Here is a 15000-nt window from a genome sequence, read left to right as displayed (position 1 = left end):
TTTCATCCAACAATCTGTATTTGTTCTTTCTTTATGCTCTGGCTTCAAGGAAACTATCCACAACTTTGTTTGTGGTCCTCAATGGTGTGTGCTACGCTGCTCCTCTGAAAGTCTTGCTTTTTCATCTGACATTTTGACATCAGTGTTACATGAAAGTTGCTTGTCATTGTTACATGACAGTAGGTTGTCGTAAGACAAGGGTGCATGAAGTGTGAACTGGAGCTTTCTTGGATCCACAAAATAAAATGTTTTTGGAGAATGCGGGCATCGATCCCACTACCTCTCGCATGCTAAGCAAGTACCATTTGAGCTAATTCCCCAGCTGTTTGGACTTGCCACAAGGAGCAATCAAGATTGTCCAGTCTTGTCAGGCTATGCTGTTGGTGGACTTGTTAGTTTACGAGCCAGCACTTGCAGAGGCTCGGTGCATCTCAAAAACTGTGCTCCAATAGCCAGTGCCTGGTTAGATCAGTTGGTTAGAAAGTGGTGCTAATAACTCCAAGGTGATGTGTTTGATCCCTGTACTGGCCATAAGGTACATTCTGAGTGTCAAAATTGAAAGTCACATGCGTGTGCATCGTCAAGGGTGCCACTGGGTTTATTTTATTGGCTTCCCGAAATGATTAAGTTGGGAGAGTGTTAGACTGAAGATCTAAAGGTCCGTGTTCCGATCCTAGGTTTCGGCATTAGTTGTTGTTCGTACTTCATGCTTTGCTTTGGCTTCAAGGAAACTATCCACAGCTTTGTTTGTGGGCCTCAATTGTGTGTGCTACGCTGCTCCTCTGAAAGTAAGTAATGTCTTGCTTTTTCATCTGACATTTTGACATCAGTGTTACATGAAAGTTGCTTGTCATTGTTACATGACAGTAGGTGTCCGTAAGACAAGGCTGCATGAAGTGTGAACTAGAGTTTTCTTGGATCCATAAAACAATGTGATTTTGGAGCATGCGGGCATCAATCCCACTACCTCACGCATGCAAAGCATTTGAGCTACTTGCCCAGCCGTTTGGACTTTCCGAAAGAAGCAACCTAGAGGGTCCAGTCTTGTCAGGCTATGCTGTTGGTGGACTTGTTAGTTTATGCGCCAGCACTTGCAGAGGCTCGGTGCATCTCAACAATTGTTCACAATAGCAAGTGGGTGGTTAGCTCAGTTGGTTAGAGTGTGGTGCAAATAAAGCCAAAGTCATCGGTTCTATCCCCGTACTAGCTATCATGTACATTTTGAGTGTCAAAATTGTGAGTCACATGCATGTAATTGTCAAGGGTGCCACGTAATTAAGGTTAGTGAATTGCTGAAATAGCTCAGTTGGGAGAGTGTCAGACTCAAGATCTAAAGGTCCATGGTTTGATCCTGGGTATTTGTATTTGTTCTTTCTTTATGCTCTTGCTTCAAGTAAACTATCCACAGCTTTGTTTGTGGGCCTCAATGGTGTGTGCTACGCTGCTCCTCTGAAAGTAAGTAATGTCTTGCTTTTTCATCTGACATTTTGACATCAGTGTTACATGAAAGTTGCTTGTCATTGTTACATGACAGTAGGTTGCCGTAAGACAAGGCTGCATGAAGTTTGAACTGGAACCTTCTTGGATCCACAAAAAAAAAATATTTTGGGGGAATGAGGGCATCGATCCCACTACCTATAGCATGCTAAGCAAACACAAAACCAATTGTTCAAATTCCCCAGCTGTTTGGAATTGCCACAAGAAGCAACCAAGAGTGTCCAGTCTTGTAAGGGAATACCTCCCTGAAATGGACAAAAATTAATGGCAAATCATTGGCATTGGACAAACCATATACACGATGTCCAATACCACCCAAATCGGCGTTGATTCATGCAAAATTGATTGCAAATGCCATATGGCAAGTGCCAGTTGTAACACCTCAAAAATCCAACAGGTGGCGATTGCGCTCCACCGGGGTGTTTCATATTGGAAATGCAACCCAAATCAACATCCAAAAGCAAAATTTTGAAAAAATGACGCGTCCTTTGTTAGAATCTAGCGCGCTCCCGTCCTTTGGCGAGCGAAATCATTCGGGTCACGCGTAAATACAGGCACTCTATTGCGCGCGCCGGACACTTTTTCCATGAAGCACCAGTTGACTTCGGTTTATCTGTTAGCTCTGATCTTTGTTTTACACGATTAAAGCATCCTAATGCTCGATTCTGCACTTAGTTTGACCAGTTTAGTCGACATATAATATGTAATTTTGACGTTTTGATGCGCAAGAGTGCGGGACCAGAAGTAATTTTGGGTGCATTTCAGCTGAAGCTGTAAGCATATGCTAATACAGAGACACACAACTTGAAACCAAACGATGTATTGGGTAAGTATAACTCCTTCCTCGTCTTCTGATCGAAGAACATCAAAGGTAAGGGAAGACCCCCCTGAAATGGACAAAAATGAATGGCAAGTCATTGGCACCGGACAAACCATATACACATTGGTCAATACCACCCAATTGGACGTTTATTCGTGCAAAGTTGATGGCAAATGTCATATGGCTATTGCCAGTTGTAACACTTCAAAAATCCAACAGGGGGTGAGTGCGCTCCACCGTGGTTTTTCATATTGGAAATGGACCTCAAGTCAACATCCAAAAGCAAAATTTTGAAAAAATTATATTTTTGTCCAAAATTATCACCCCTTAAAAAAGTGCTTTCTGGACCGTTTTTCAAAATTCTTTCCATTTTTGTGTCAATTACACATGTATAAGAAGTGTATCAACATACTTTTGTCCAATTTTATTATTTATTATTATTTTACGGGGTGATTATTATTTTTAATTTTTTTTACATGCGCATAAGAAATATGTTTTGTCCATTTGCAATATGATTTCATATGAAGTCAAAAGTCCAAAATGTGAACTTTTTAAAAAACTTATCACCCTCGTAAAAAAGTTCTTTCTGGACCGTTTTTCGAAATTGTTTCGATTTTATGTCAATTCATCATGTGTAAGAACTATATGAATATACATTTGTAAAATTGTATTATCATAATTTTTTTAAACTTGTGCATAAGGAATATTATTTGTCCATTTGCAATATGATTTCATAGGAAGTCAAAAGTCAAAGTCAAAAGTCACTTTTTTTTAGGCCAAATACCATAAGAAATTTGACATGCTCAAAAATCCTGCAGAAATGCAAAATTGACTGGCCAGATGAACTCGGGATGGCCTGGCAATGATAGTTGCTCCTTTCCATCGCTCATTGTGTTGACTTCATCATGTCCATTTTGTGATGTTTTTTCACTGTTGAATCATATTGCAAGTGTACGGGCATTTGCAATATGGTTCAATGGGCATTTACCATAAGAAATTTGACATGCTCAAAAATCCTGCAGAAATGCAAAATTGACTGGCCAGATGAACTCGGGATGGCCTGGCAGTGATAGTTGCTCCTTTCCATCACTCATTGTGTTGACTTCATCATGTCCATTTTGTGATGTTTTTTCACTGTTGAATCATATTGCAAGTGTACATGCATTGTTGTGCAACTGGTAACCCCCCCCAAAAAATATGGTGAATTCATTATGTCCATTTGTTTATGTTTTCTTTCTTTTGCAAAGTCACTGGGCATTTGCAATATGGTTCAATGGGCAGGTACCATCACGAATTTGTCATGCTATAAAAATCCTGCAGGAATGTGAAATTGACTGGCCTGATGAACACAGGATGGCCTGGCAGTGATAGTTGCTCCTTTCCATCGCTCATTGTGTTGACTTCATCATGTCCATTTTGTGATGTTTTTTCACTGTTGAATCATATTGCAAGTGTACGGGCATTTGCAATATGGTTCAATGGGCAGGTACCATCACGAATTTGTCATGCTATAAAAATCCTGCAGGAATGTGAAATTGACTGGCCCGATGAACTCGGGATGGCTGGGCAGTGATTCTGGTTAATCTCAGTCGCTCGTTAGGGTTGATTTCAGAATGTCACTTTGGTGATGGTACCTCACTGTTTAAACATATTGCAAATGGACAAGAGTCACCAGCAAGTCACCGTCCGTCAGTCAATTAGATATCATTCTGACACCAAACTGATACAAACTGACACCAAACCCACTTTTTCCAACTCGTTTAGTAGCCAACTATCACATACTTCAGAGCTGGCCCAAAATTCACAACGCCTTCAGTTCAAACCATAAAAAAAACATAAAACACGTAGTTACGTTCTAGCTGCGGGTCCATTTCTTATGTTATGTGTAGGCCTAGCTGAGGCGACCCCGAATCCCAAGTTTCGGCTCGATCGGTCATTTGGTGTCCGAGCAAAACCCTAATTGGTGCTGAAAATCCACTTTTTTTCCATGATTTGCTACGGGGTCCTTGAATGAGCTATCGGACCGAAACGTTGGGGTCCGTCTCTATGGAACGAGACGGTCGCAATGCACCTAGTCTTGCGTTTCTGAGACTTTTCTAAATGTCGTCATTTTCGTAACGGTCAAAATGAATTGAAGTCATTGCAAATGTACGAGGCTGTTTCTCGGTCCGAGAACCTTCTAGAGCCACGTAACTCACCACGCACTATTGACCGGAGGTCTAGAACAGGATTCTAAAGTTTCGGAACTCTAGGTCTGACGGTTCTTTTTTAGCTCGAACAAAGCTAACTATTGCAGTCACTGTCTGTCTCTACGCACCCCAATACGTCCCTCCATCCAAGTGGTGTTTTCTAGGGTGATTTATTTTTCCTTTGAAATTTTATGGGAAAAAGGACTGATTTACAGTTCATGGGGGTTGCCTAATCACACATATGAAGTTTTGGAAAGATCAGACTTTTTTAACCCCTCGAAACAGCCCCTGAGACACCAATTATGGCACTTCCGGTTGGCACAGGAAGCTATACATCAACACATATCCTCAATGGGGTATGCTTTTACAGAATCCTGAGTTTTAAGTCCTTACGTTAAGAATTGACTGATTTACACAGGGTTGAATGCACTATGTCTATCAAACTGCAGGCAGGGTATGGGTATACACTTTTAGGGTGATTTTAACCACTTCCGGTTGCTCCAGGAAGCTTAGAATCGACACAGGTAGACCTCATAGTGGCCTGATGGACTGTTATCTAAGACAGGTTCATAAGGCATTCATAACCCACATAGGCCTGAGGTTGAAATTAGGGGTGCAGGCAATGTATTCCTATGGGGAGAGAAGTCATTGTAATCTGTGAGATCAAAAAACCCTGTTTTACTGTTAAGGGTTAATGCCACACGGTCAAGGTTAGCCTTGCAAAGATCGGGAGGACCTTAGGAACATTCCTGTGGTTGAATTGTCCTTCTAAACCTAACGGTTCCGCCGCTGTCACCCAAAAGCAAATGATGTTGTGGTGCAGGCTTCATTTTGGGCTTACTTTTCTAATGGTTGCTGCGCTTAGACCGAGCGAGCTACGGTCAAGCGGGATATCTCATTGAACTCGGCACGGCCTAGAGATTATGGTAATGCCATTGCCTGCTCTCTGTGTCTTTAAGCACCGCACTTTTTCACTCCATCCTTGCTGTGTGTGTGTGTGAGAGCTTTTCTTTGACATCTATTGGGAGAAATGACTGACTTACAGTTTATGGGGGTTGCCTAATCACACATATGAAGTTTTGAAAAGATCTGACCTTTTTCACCCTTGGAAACTGCCACTGTGACACCATTTAAGGCACTTCCGGTTGGCACAGGAAGCTATAAATAAACTCATATCCTGATTGGGGTATGCCTTTACAGAGTTTTAAGTCTTTACGTTAAGTACTGAGTTATTTACGGAGGGTTTAGTGAGTGTGTGTTATTTCAGAAAATCCTAGAAAATCACAGAAATCTCGCAGAGCTCCGCAGCACACTTTAAAAAGATTCGTATGAACACCCTGTAACTGGATCTGTAACTGTTGAAAAAAAACACCTATCTTTGAACATCACCAATCTGTCATTGTACGATTTCTCTTAAATGACGATAGATAAATGGCTGGTTCTTTTTTTATTGACACCGGGGGCTCCTTTCTCTATTTTCATTTTGGACCTTTAATCCCAGAGAAATGGCCATAACTCAAAAACCTTTGAGGCCTAGACGCCATCTTGTTCGGGGCCAACTGCCCATTATGCCAAACCTACGCTCACCGAGTTTCGGCTTTGAAATATTTTCCTTTTTCGAGATAAGGCCCCGTCGTGATTCATGATGTTTTGTCCAATAGCAATAAGATTGCTTATGCCCTCTTGTGGGATTTTCCGGGACAGCGGAAAAATGACAAAAATTTGATTATTTTATAAAACGGAAAACGAATGTCCGACAAAGTTCATTTGATGACTTCCCGGTAGGTCCAGCCCTACCGCACGGCCCGACACCGACCGCGAATTTTACAAACATTTTCGGACGTCTAGTAAGGGACCGTACATTTCCAATATGGACTTTCTCACTAACCATACACGAAATGTCAAAATGTTCCCATAAGGTATGTCAGGCTATGCTGTTGGTGGACTTGTTAGTTTGCGCTCTAGAACTTGCAGAGGCTCGGTGCATCTCAACAATTGTTGTAGGCAGTGGCTGGTTAGCTCAGTTGGTTAGAGTGTGGTGCTAATAACGCCAAGGTCATGGGTTCAATCCCCGTACTGGCTATGAGTGTCAAAATTGTGAGTCACATGCATTTGAATTGTCAACGTTGCCACAGAATTAAGTTTAGTGAATTAACAAAATTTGATCCCTGCTTTCGGGAATTTGTATTTGTACTTTCTTTATGCTCTGGCTTCAAGGAAACTATCCAAAGCTTTGTTTGTGGTCCTCAATGGTGTGTGCTACGCTGCTCCTCTGAAAGTAAGTAATGTCTTGCTTTTTCATCTGACATTTGACATCAGTGTTACAGGAAAGTTACTTGTCATTGTTAATTGACAGTAGGTTGTCATAAGACAATGCTGCATGAAGTGTGAACTGGAGCTTGCTTGGATCCACAAAAATAATATGTTTTTGGAGAATGCAGGAATCGATCCCACTACCTCTCGCATGCTAAGCAAGCACTCTACCATTTGAGCTAATTCCCCAGCCGGTAGGGTTGGCTACAAGGAGCATCCAAGAGTGTACAGTCTTGTCAGGCTATGCTGTTGGTGGACTTGTTAGTTTACGAGCCAGCACTTGCAGAGGCTCGGTGCATCTCAAAAACTGTGCTCCAATAGCCAGTGCCTGGTTAGATCAGTTGGTTAGAAAGTGGTGCTAATAACTCCAAGGTGATGTGTTTGATCCCTGTACTGGCCATAAGGTACATTCTGAGTGTCAAAATGTGTGTGCATCGTCAAGGGTGCCACTACGTTTATTTAGTGGCTTCCCGAAATGATTAAGTTGGGAGAGTGTTAGACTGAAGATCTAAAGGTCCGTGTTCCGATCCTAGGTTTCGGCATTAGTTGTTGTTCGTACTTCATGCTTTGCTTTGGCTTCAAGGAAACTATCCATAGCTTTGTTTGTGGGCCTCAATCAATCAACCAACTTCCTCCAAACACTTCCTCAATCCGAAAAAGGGGCATGCTCAGGCCGGTTTGGTCGTAAGCGAGAAACTATCTCTTGGTGCACTATGTAAAGTGAAAGTGAGTCTGATTAACAGCTGTTGCATTTTCACCACTTAGATAAGCATCTTTGTGTCACTCAAAAAGTGGAAGAAATTGCATATATTGTAGCCATAATTTGTAGCACAGTCGGGCCTGGTCGTAAGCGAGAAACTATCTCTTGGTGCACTATGTTAAGTGAAAGTGAGTCTGATTAACAGCTGTTGCATTTTCACCATTTAGATAAGCATCTTTTTGTCACTCAAAAAGTGGAAGAATTTGCATATACTGTAGCCATAATTTGTAGCACAGATTGTTGGATGAAATACAAACTAACCTTGCTTAGTTATTTCAAAGCAAGGGCACATATTTCAGCCTTGTGGGAAAAAACGGACAAAGAGTTGACAAAAAGCTTACAGCACCTGGTATTCCCAGGAGGTCACCCATCCAAGTACTAACCAGGCCCGACCCTACTTAGCTTCCGAGATCAGACGAGATCAGGCGTACTCAGGCCGGTGTGGTCGTATGCGAGAAACTATCTCTTGGTGCACTATGTAAAGTGAAAGTGAGTCTGATTAACAGCTGTTGCATTTTCACCACTTAGATAAGCATCTTTGTGTCACTCAAAAAGTGGAAGAAATTGCATATACTGTAGCCATAATTTGTAGCACAGATTGTTGGATGAAATACAAACTAACCTTGCTTACTTATTTCAAAGCAAGGGCACATATTTCAGCCTTGTGGGAAAAAACGGACAAAGAGTTGACAAAAAGCTTACAGCACCTGGTATTCGCAGGCTGTCTCCCATCCAAGTACTAACCAGGCCCGACCCTGCTTAGCATCCGAGATCAGACGTACTCAGGCCGGTGTGGTTGTAAGCGAGAAACTATCTCTTGGTGCACTATGTAAAGTGAAAGTGAGTCTGATTAACAGCTGTTGCATTTTCACCACTTAGATAAGCATCTTTGTTTCACTCAAAAAGTGGAAGAAATTGCATATACTGTAGCCATAATTTGTAGCACAGTCGGGCCTGGTCGTAAGCGAGAAACTATCTCTTGGTGCACTATGTTAAGTGAAAGTGAGTCTGATTAACAGCTGTTGCATTTTCACCATTTAGATAAGCATCTTTTTGTCACTCAAAAAGTGGAAGAAATTGCATATACTGTAGCCATAATTTGTAGCACAGATTGTTGGATGAAATACAAACTAACCTTGCTTACTTATTTCAAAGCGAGGGCACATATTTCAGCCTTGTGGGAAAAAACGGACAAAGAGTTGACAAAAAGCTTACAGCACCTGGTATTCCCAGGCGGTCACCCATCCAAGTACTAAACAGGCCCGACCCTACTTAGCTTCCGAGATCAGACGTACTCAGGCAGGTGTAGTCGTAAGCGAGAAACTATCTCTTGGTGCACTATGTAAAGTGAAAGTGAGTCTGATTAACAGCTGTTGCATTTTCACCATTTAGATAAGCATCTTTGTGTCACTCAAAAGTGGAAGAAATTGCATATACTGTAGCCATAATTTGTAGCACAGATTGTTGGATGAAATACAAACTAACCTCGCTTACTAATTTCAAAGCGAGGGCACATATTTCAGCCTTGTGGGAAAAAACGGACAAAGAGTTGACAAAAAGCTTACAGCACCTGGTATTCCCAGGCGGTCTCCCATCCAAGTACTAACCAGGCCCGACCCTGCTTAGCTTCCGAGATGAGACGAGATCAGGCGTACTCAGGCCGGTGTGGTCGTAAGCTAGAAACTTTCTCTTGGTGCACTATGTAAGTGAAAGTGAGTCTGATTAACAGCTGTTGCATTTTCACCATTTAGATAAGCATCTTTGTGTCACTCAAAAAGTGGAAGAAATTGCATATACTGTAGCCATAATTTGTAGCACAGTCGGGCCTGGTCGTAAGCGAGAAACTATCTCTTGGTGCACTATGTAAAGTGAAAGTGAGTCTGATTAACAGCTGTTGCATTTTCACCATTTTAGATAAGCATCTTTGTGTCACTCAAAAAGTGGAAGAAATTGCATATACTGTAGCCATAATTTGTAGCACAGATTGTTGGATGAAATACAAACTAACCTTGCTTAGTTATTTCAAAGCAAGGGCACATATTTCAGCCTTGTGGGAAAAAACGGACAAAGAGTTGACAAAAAGCTTGCAGCACCTGGTATTCCCAGGCGGTCACCCATCCAAGTACTAAACAGGCCCGACCCTACTTAGCTTCCGAGATCAGACGAGATCAGGCGTACTCAGGCCGGTGTGGTCTTAAGCTAGATACTATCTCTTGGTGCACTATGTAAAGTGAAAGTGAGTCTGATTAACAGCTGTTGCATTTTCACCATTTAGATAAGCATCTTTGTGTCTCTCAAAAAGTGGAAGAAATTGCATATACTGTAGCCATAATTTGTAGCACAGATTGTTGGATGAAATACAAACTAACCCTTGCTTACTTATTTCAAAGCGAGGGCACATATTTCAGCCTTTTGGGAAAAAACAGACAAAGAGTTGACAAAAAGCTTACAGCACCTGGTATTCCCAGGCGGTCTCCCATCCAAGTACTAACCAGGCCCGACCCTGTTAGCTTCCGAGATCAGACGAGATCAGGCGTACTCAGGCCGGTGTGGTCGTGAGCAAGAAATTAATATATTGGTGCACTATGTAAAGTGAAAGTGAGTCTGATTAACAGCTGTTGCATTTTCACCATTTAGATAAGCATCTTTGTGTCACTCAAAAAGTGGAAGAAATTGCATATACTGTAGCCATAATTTGTCACCCTGGTCGTAAGCGTAGAAACTATCTCTTGTGCCTATGTAAAGTGAAAGTGAGTCTGATTAACAGCTGTTGCATTTTCACACATTATAGATAAGCATCTTTGTGTCACTCAAAAAGTGGAAGAAATTGCATATACTGTAGCCAAATTTGTTAGCACAGATTGTTGGATGAAATACAAACTAACCTTGCTTAGTTATTTCAAAGCAAGGGCACATATTTCAGCCTTGTGGGAAAAAACGGACAAAGAGTTGACAAAAAGCTACAGCACCTGGTATTCCCAGGAGGTCTCCCATCCAAGTACTAACCAGGCCCGACCCTGCTTAGCTTTGAGAAAAGACGAGATCAGGCGTACTCAGGCCGGTGTGGTCGTATGCGAGAAACTATCTCTTGGTGCACTATGTAGATAAAGTGAGTCTGATTCTGTTGCATTTTCACACCGATAAGCATCTTTGTGTCACTCAAATCTTTGGAAGAAATTGCATAGAAATGTAGCCATAACTGTAGCACAGTTGGGCCAGTCGCCATCTATGTCTCGGTGCACTATGTAAATGAAAGTGAGTCAAATTAACAGCTGTTGCATTTTCACCATTTAGATAAGCATGTTTGTGTCACTCAAAAAGTGGAAGAAAATTGCATATACTGTAGCCATAATTTGTAGCACAGATTGTTGGATGAAATACAAACTACCTTGCTTACTTATTTCAAAGCGAGGGCACATATTCAGCCTTGTGGGAAAAAACGGACAAAGAGTTGACAAAAAGCTTACAGCACCTGGTATTACCAGGCTAGCTCCCATCCAAGTACTAACCAGGCCCTACCCTGCTTAGCTTCCAAGCTCAGATGAGATCAGGCGTACTCAGGCCGGTGTGGTCGTAAGCGAGAAATTAATTCTTGGGCACTATGTAAAGTGAAAGAGTCTGACAGCTGTGCATTTCCAATATGCATCTTTTGTCACTCAAAAAGTGGAAGAAATTGCATATACTGTAGCCATAATTTGTAGCACAGATTGTTGGATGAAATACAAACTAACCTTGCTTACTTATTTCAAAGCGAGGGCACATATTTCAGCCTTGTGGTAAACAGACAAAGAGTTGACAAAAATCTTACAGCACCTGGTATTCCCAAGGCATGGGTCAATCCCCGTACTGGCCCGAGTGTTAGATTGGAGTCACATGCATTTGAATTGTCAACGTTGCCACAGAATTAAGTTTAGTGAATTAACAAAATTTGATCCCTGCTTTCGGGAATTTGTATTTGTACTTTCTTATGCTCTGGCTTCAAGGAAACTATCCAAAGCTTTGTTGTGGTCCTCAATGGTGTGTGCTACGATGCTCCTCTGAAAGTAAGTAATGTCTTGCTTTTTCATTGACATTTTGAATCAGTGTTACAGGAAAGTTACTTGTCATTGTTAATTGACAGTAGGTTGTCATAAGACAATGCTGCATGAAGTGTGAACTGGAGCTTGCTTGGATCCACAAAAATAATATGTTTTTGGAGAATGCAGGAATCGATCCCACTACCTCTCTATGCTAAGCAAGCACTCTACCATTTGAGCTAATTCCCCAGCCGGTAGGGTTGGCTACAAGGAGCATCCAAGAGTGTACAGTCTTGTCAGGCTATGCTGTTGGTGGACTTGTTAGTTTACGAGCCAGCACTTGCAGAGGCTCGGTGCATCTCAAAACTGTGCTCCAATAGCCAGTGGCCTGGTTAGATCAGTTGTTAGAAAGTGGTGCTAATAACTCCAAGGTGATGTGTTTGATCCCTGTACTGGCCATAAGGTACATTCTGAGTGTCAAAATGCGTGTGCATCGTCAAGGGTGCCACTACGTTATTTTAGTGGCTTCCCGAAATGATTAAGTTGGGAGAGTGTTAGACTGAAGATCTAAAGGTCCGTGTTCCGATCCTAGGTTTCGGCATTAGTTGTTGTTCGTACTTCATGCTTTGCTTGGCTTCAAGGAAACTATCCATAGCTTGTTTGTGGGCCTCAATCATCAACCAACTCCTCCAAACCACTTCCTCAATCCGAAAAAGGGGCATGCTCAGGCCGGTTTGGTCGTAAGCGAGAAATTATATCTTGGTGCACTATGTAAAGTGTAAAGTGAGTCTGATTAACAGCTGTTGCATTTTCACCACTTAGATAAGCATCTTTGTGTCACTCAAAAAAGTGGAAGAAATTGCATTATTGTAGCCATAATTTGTAGCACAGTCGGGCCTGGTCGTAAGCGAGAAACTATCTCTTGGTGCACTATGTAAGTGAAAGTGAGTCTGATTAACAGCTGTTGCATTTTCACCATTAGAGAAGCATCTTTTGTCACTCAAAAAGTGGAAGAATTTGCATATACTGTAGCCATAATTTGTAGCACAGATTGTTGGATGAAATACAAACTACCGTGCTTAGTTATTTCAAAGCGAGGGCACATATTTCAGCCTTGTGGGAAAAAACGGACAAAGAGTTGACAAGAAAGCTTACAGCACCTGGTATTCCCAGGCGGTCTCCCATCCAAGTACTAACCATGGCCCGACCCTACTTAGTTTCGGAGATCAAGACGAGATCAGGCGTACTCAGGCCGGTGTGGTCAGTAAGCGAGAAAGTAATATCTTGGTGCACTATGTAAAGTGAAAGTGAGTCTGATTAACAGCTGTTGCATTTTCACCACTTTAGATAAGCATCTTTGTGTCACTCAAAAAGTGGAAGAAATTGCATATACTGTGCCATAATTTGGTAGGCACAGATTGTTGGATGAAATACAACTAACCTGCTTACTTATTTCAAAGCAAGGGCACATATTTCAGCCTTGTGGGAAGGAAAAAAAAACGGACAAAGAGTTTGACAAAAATGCTACAGCCACCTGGTATTCCTAGGCGGTCTTCCCAACCAAGTAATAAGCATGCCCGACCCTGCTTTAGCTTTCCGAGATCAGACGAGATGTCAAGGCGTACTCAGGCCGGTGTGTCGGTCATAAGCGAGAGCAAACTATCTCTTGGTGCACTATGTAAAGTGAAAGTGAGTCTGATTAACAGCTGTTGCATTTTCACCACTTAGATAAGCATCTTTGTTTCACTCAAAAGTGGAAGAAATTGCATATACTGTAGCCATAATTTGTAGCACAGTCGGGCCTGGTCGTAAGCGAGAAACTATCTCTTGGTGCACTATGTTAAGTGAAAGTGAGTCTGATAACAGCTTTTGCATTGTTGCAAACAACTCATTAGATAAGCATCTTGTATCACTCAAAAAGTGGAAGAAATTGCATATACTGTAGCCATAATTTGTAGCACAGATTGTTGGATGAAATACAAACTAACCTTGCTTACTTATTCAAAGCAAGGGCACATATTTCAGCCTTGTGGGAAAAACGGACAAAGAGTTGACAAAAAGCTTACAGCACCTGGTATTCCCAGGCGGTCACCCATCCAAGTACTAAACAGGCCCGACCCTACTTAGCTTCCGAGATCAGAGTACTCAGGCAGGTGTAGTCGTAAGCGAGAAACTATCTCTTGGTGCACTATGTAAAGTGAAAGTGAGTCTGATTAACAGCTGTTGCATTTTCACCATTTAGATAAGCATCTTTGTGTCACTCAAAAAGTGGAGAAATTGCATATACTGTAGCCATAATTTGTAGCACAGATTGTTGGATGAAATACAAACTAACCTCGCTTACTAATTTCAAAGCGAGGGCACATATTTCAGCCTTGTGGGAAAAAAACGGACAAGAGTTGACAAAAAAGGCTTTACAGTCACACTGGTATTCCCAGGCAGTAATGCCATCCAAGTACTAACCAGGCCCGACCCTGCTTAGCTTCCGAGATGAGACGAGATCAGGCGTACTCAGGCCGGTGTGGTCGTAAGCTAGAAACTTTCTCTTGGTGCACTATGTAAAGTGAAAGTGAGTCTGATTAACAGCTGTTGCATTTTCACCATTTAGATAAGCATCTTTGTGTCACTCAAAAAGTGGAAGAAATTGCATATACTGTAGCCATAATTGTAGCACAGTCGGGCCTGGTCGTAAGCGAGAAACTATCTCTTGGTGCACTATGTAAAGTGAAAGTGAGTCTGATTAACAGCTAGTTGCATTTTTCCCCATTTAGATAAGCATCTTTGTGTCACTCAAAAAGTGGAAGAAATTGCATATACTGAGCCATAATTTGTAGCACAGATTGTTGGATGAAATACAAAACTAACCTGCTTAGTTTTCAAAGCAAGGGCACATATTTCAGCCTTGTGGGAAAAAACGGACAAAGAGTTGACAAAAAGCTTGCAGCACTGGTTATTCCCAGGCGGTCACCCATCCAAGTAAAACAGGCCCGACCCTACTTAGCTTCCGAGATCAGACGAGATCAGGCGTACTCAGGCGGTGTGGTCTGGTCTTAAGCTAGATACTATCTTGGTGCACTATGTTAAAGTGAAAGTGAGTCTGATTTAACAGCGGTGCATTTTCACCATTTAGATAAGCAGCATCTTTGTGTCTCTCAAAAAGTGGAAGAAATTGCATATACTGTAGCCATAATTTGTAGCAAAGATTGTTGGATGAATACAAACTACCCTTGCTTACTTATTTCAAAGCGAGGGCACATATTTCAGCCTTTTGGGAAAAAAACAGAACAAGAGTTGACAAAAAGCTACAGCACCTGGATTCCCGGTCGGTCTCCATCCAAGTACTAACCAGGCCCGACTGTTTAGCTTCCGTAGATCAGACGAGATCAGGCGTACTCAGGCGTGGTG

At 41.9% G+C, this 15000-nt stretch overlaps 1 non-coding gene and 7 pseudogenes across 1 annotated transcript; 1 reads left to right on the top strand and 7 right to left on the bottom strand.

The window, feature by feature from the left end:
* Positions 1-6515: 6515 nt before the first annotated feature.
* On the top strand, positions 6516-6589 carry trnai-aau (transfer RNA isoleucine (anticodon AAU)). The gene has a single exon. It is a non-coding gene; the product is annotated as a tRNA-Ile (tRNA).
* Positions 6590-7913: 1324 nt separating this feature from the next.
* LOC116365634 (uncharacterized) lies at positions 7914-8032 on the bottom strand (annotated as a pseudogene).
* Positions 8033-8787: 755 nt separating this feature from the next.
* LOC116365670 (uncharacterized) lies at positions 8788-8896 on the bottom strand (annotated as a pseudogene).
* Positions 8897-9137: 241 nt separating this feature from the next.
* Positions 9138-9256, bottom strand: LOC116365645 (uncharacterized; annotated as a pseudogene).
* A 404-nt stretch (positions 9257-9660) lies between these two features.
* LOC116365656 (uncharacterized) lies at positions 9661-9779 on the bottom strand (annotated as a pseudogene).
* Positions 9780-10022: 243 nt separating this feature from the next.
* Positions 10023-10140, bottom strand: LOC116365649 (uncharacterized; annotated as a pseudogene).
* An 899-nt stretch (positions 10141-11039) lies between these two features.
* On the bottom strand, positions 11040-11158 carry LOC116365667 (uncharacterized; annotated as a pseudogene).
* A 1585-nt stretch (positions 11159-12743) lies between these two features.
* Positions 12744-12865, bottom strand: LOC116365669 (uncharacterized; annotated as a pseudogene).
* Positions 12866-15000: the final 2135 nt, after the last annotated feature.

Source organism: Oncorhynchus kisutch, unplaced genomic scaffold (genome assembly GCF_002021735.2).
Source record: "Oncorhynchus kisutch isolate 150728-3 unplaced genomic scaffold, Okis_V2 scaffold1274, whole genome shotgun sequence".
Lineage (NCBI taxonomy): Eukaryota > Metazoa > Chordata > Actinopteri > Salmoniformes > Salmonidae > Oncorhynchus > Oncorhynchus kisutch.
The sequence above is the reverse complement of the archived record's forward strand: the minus strand, read 5'-3'. Positions and strand labels throughout refer to the sequence as shown.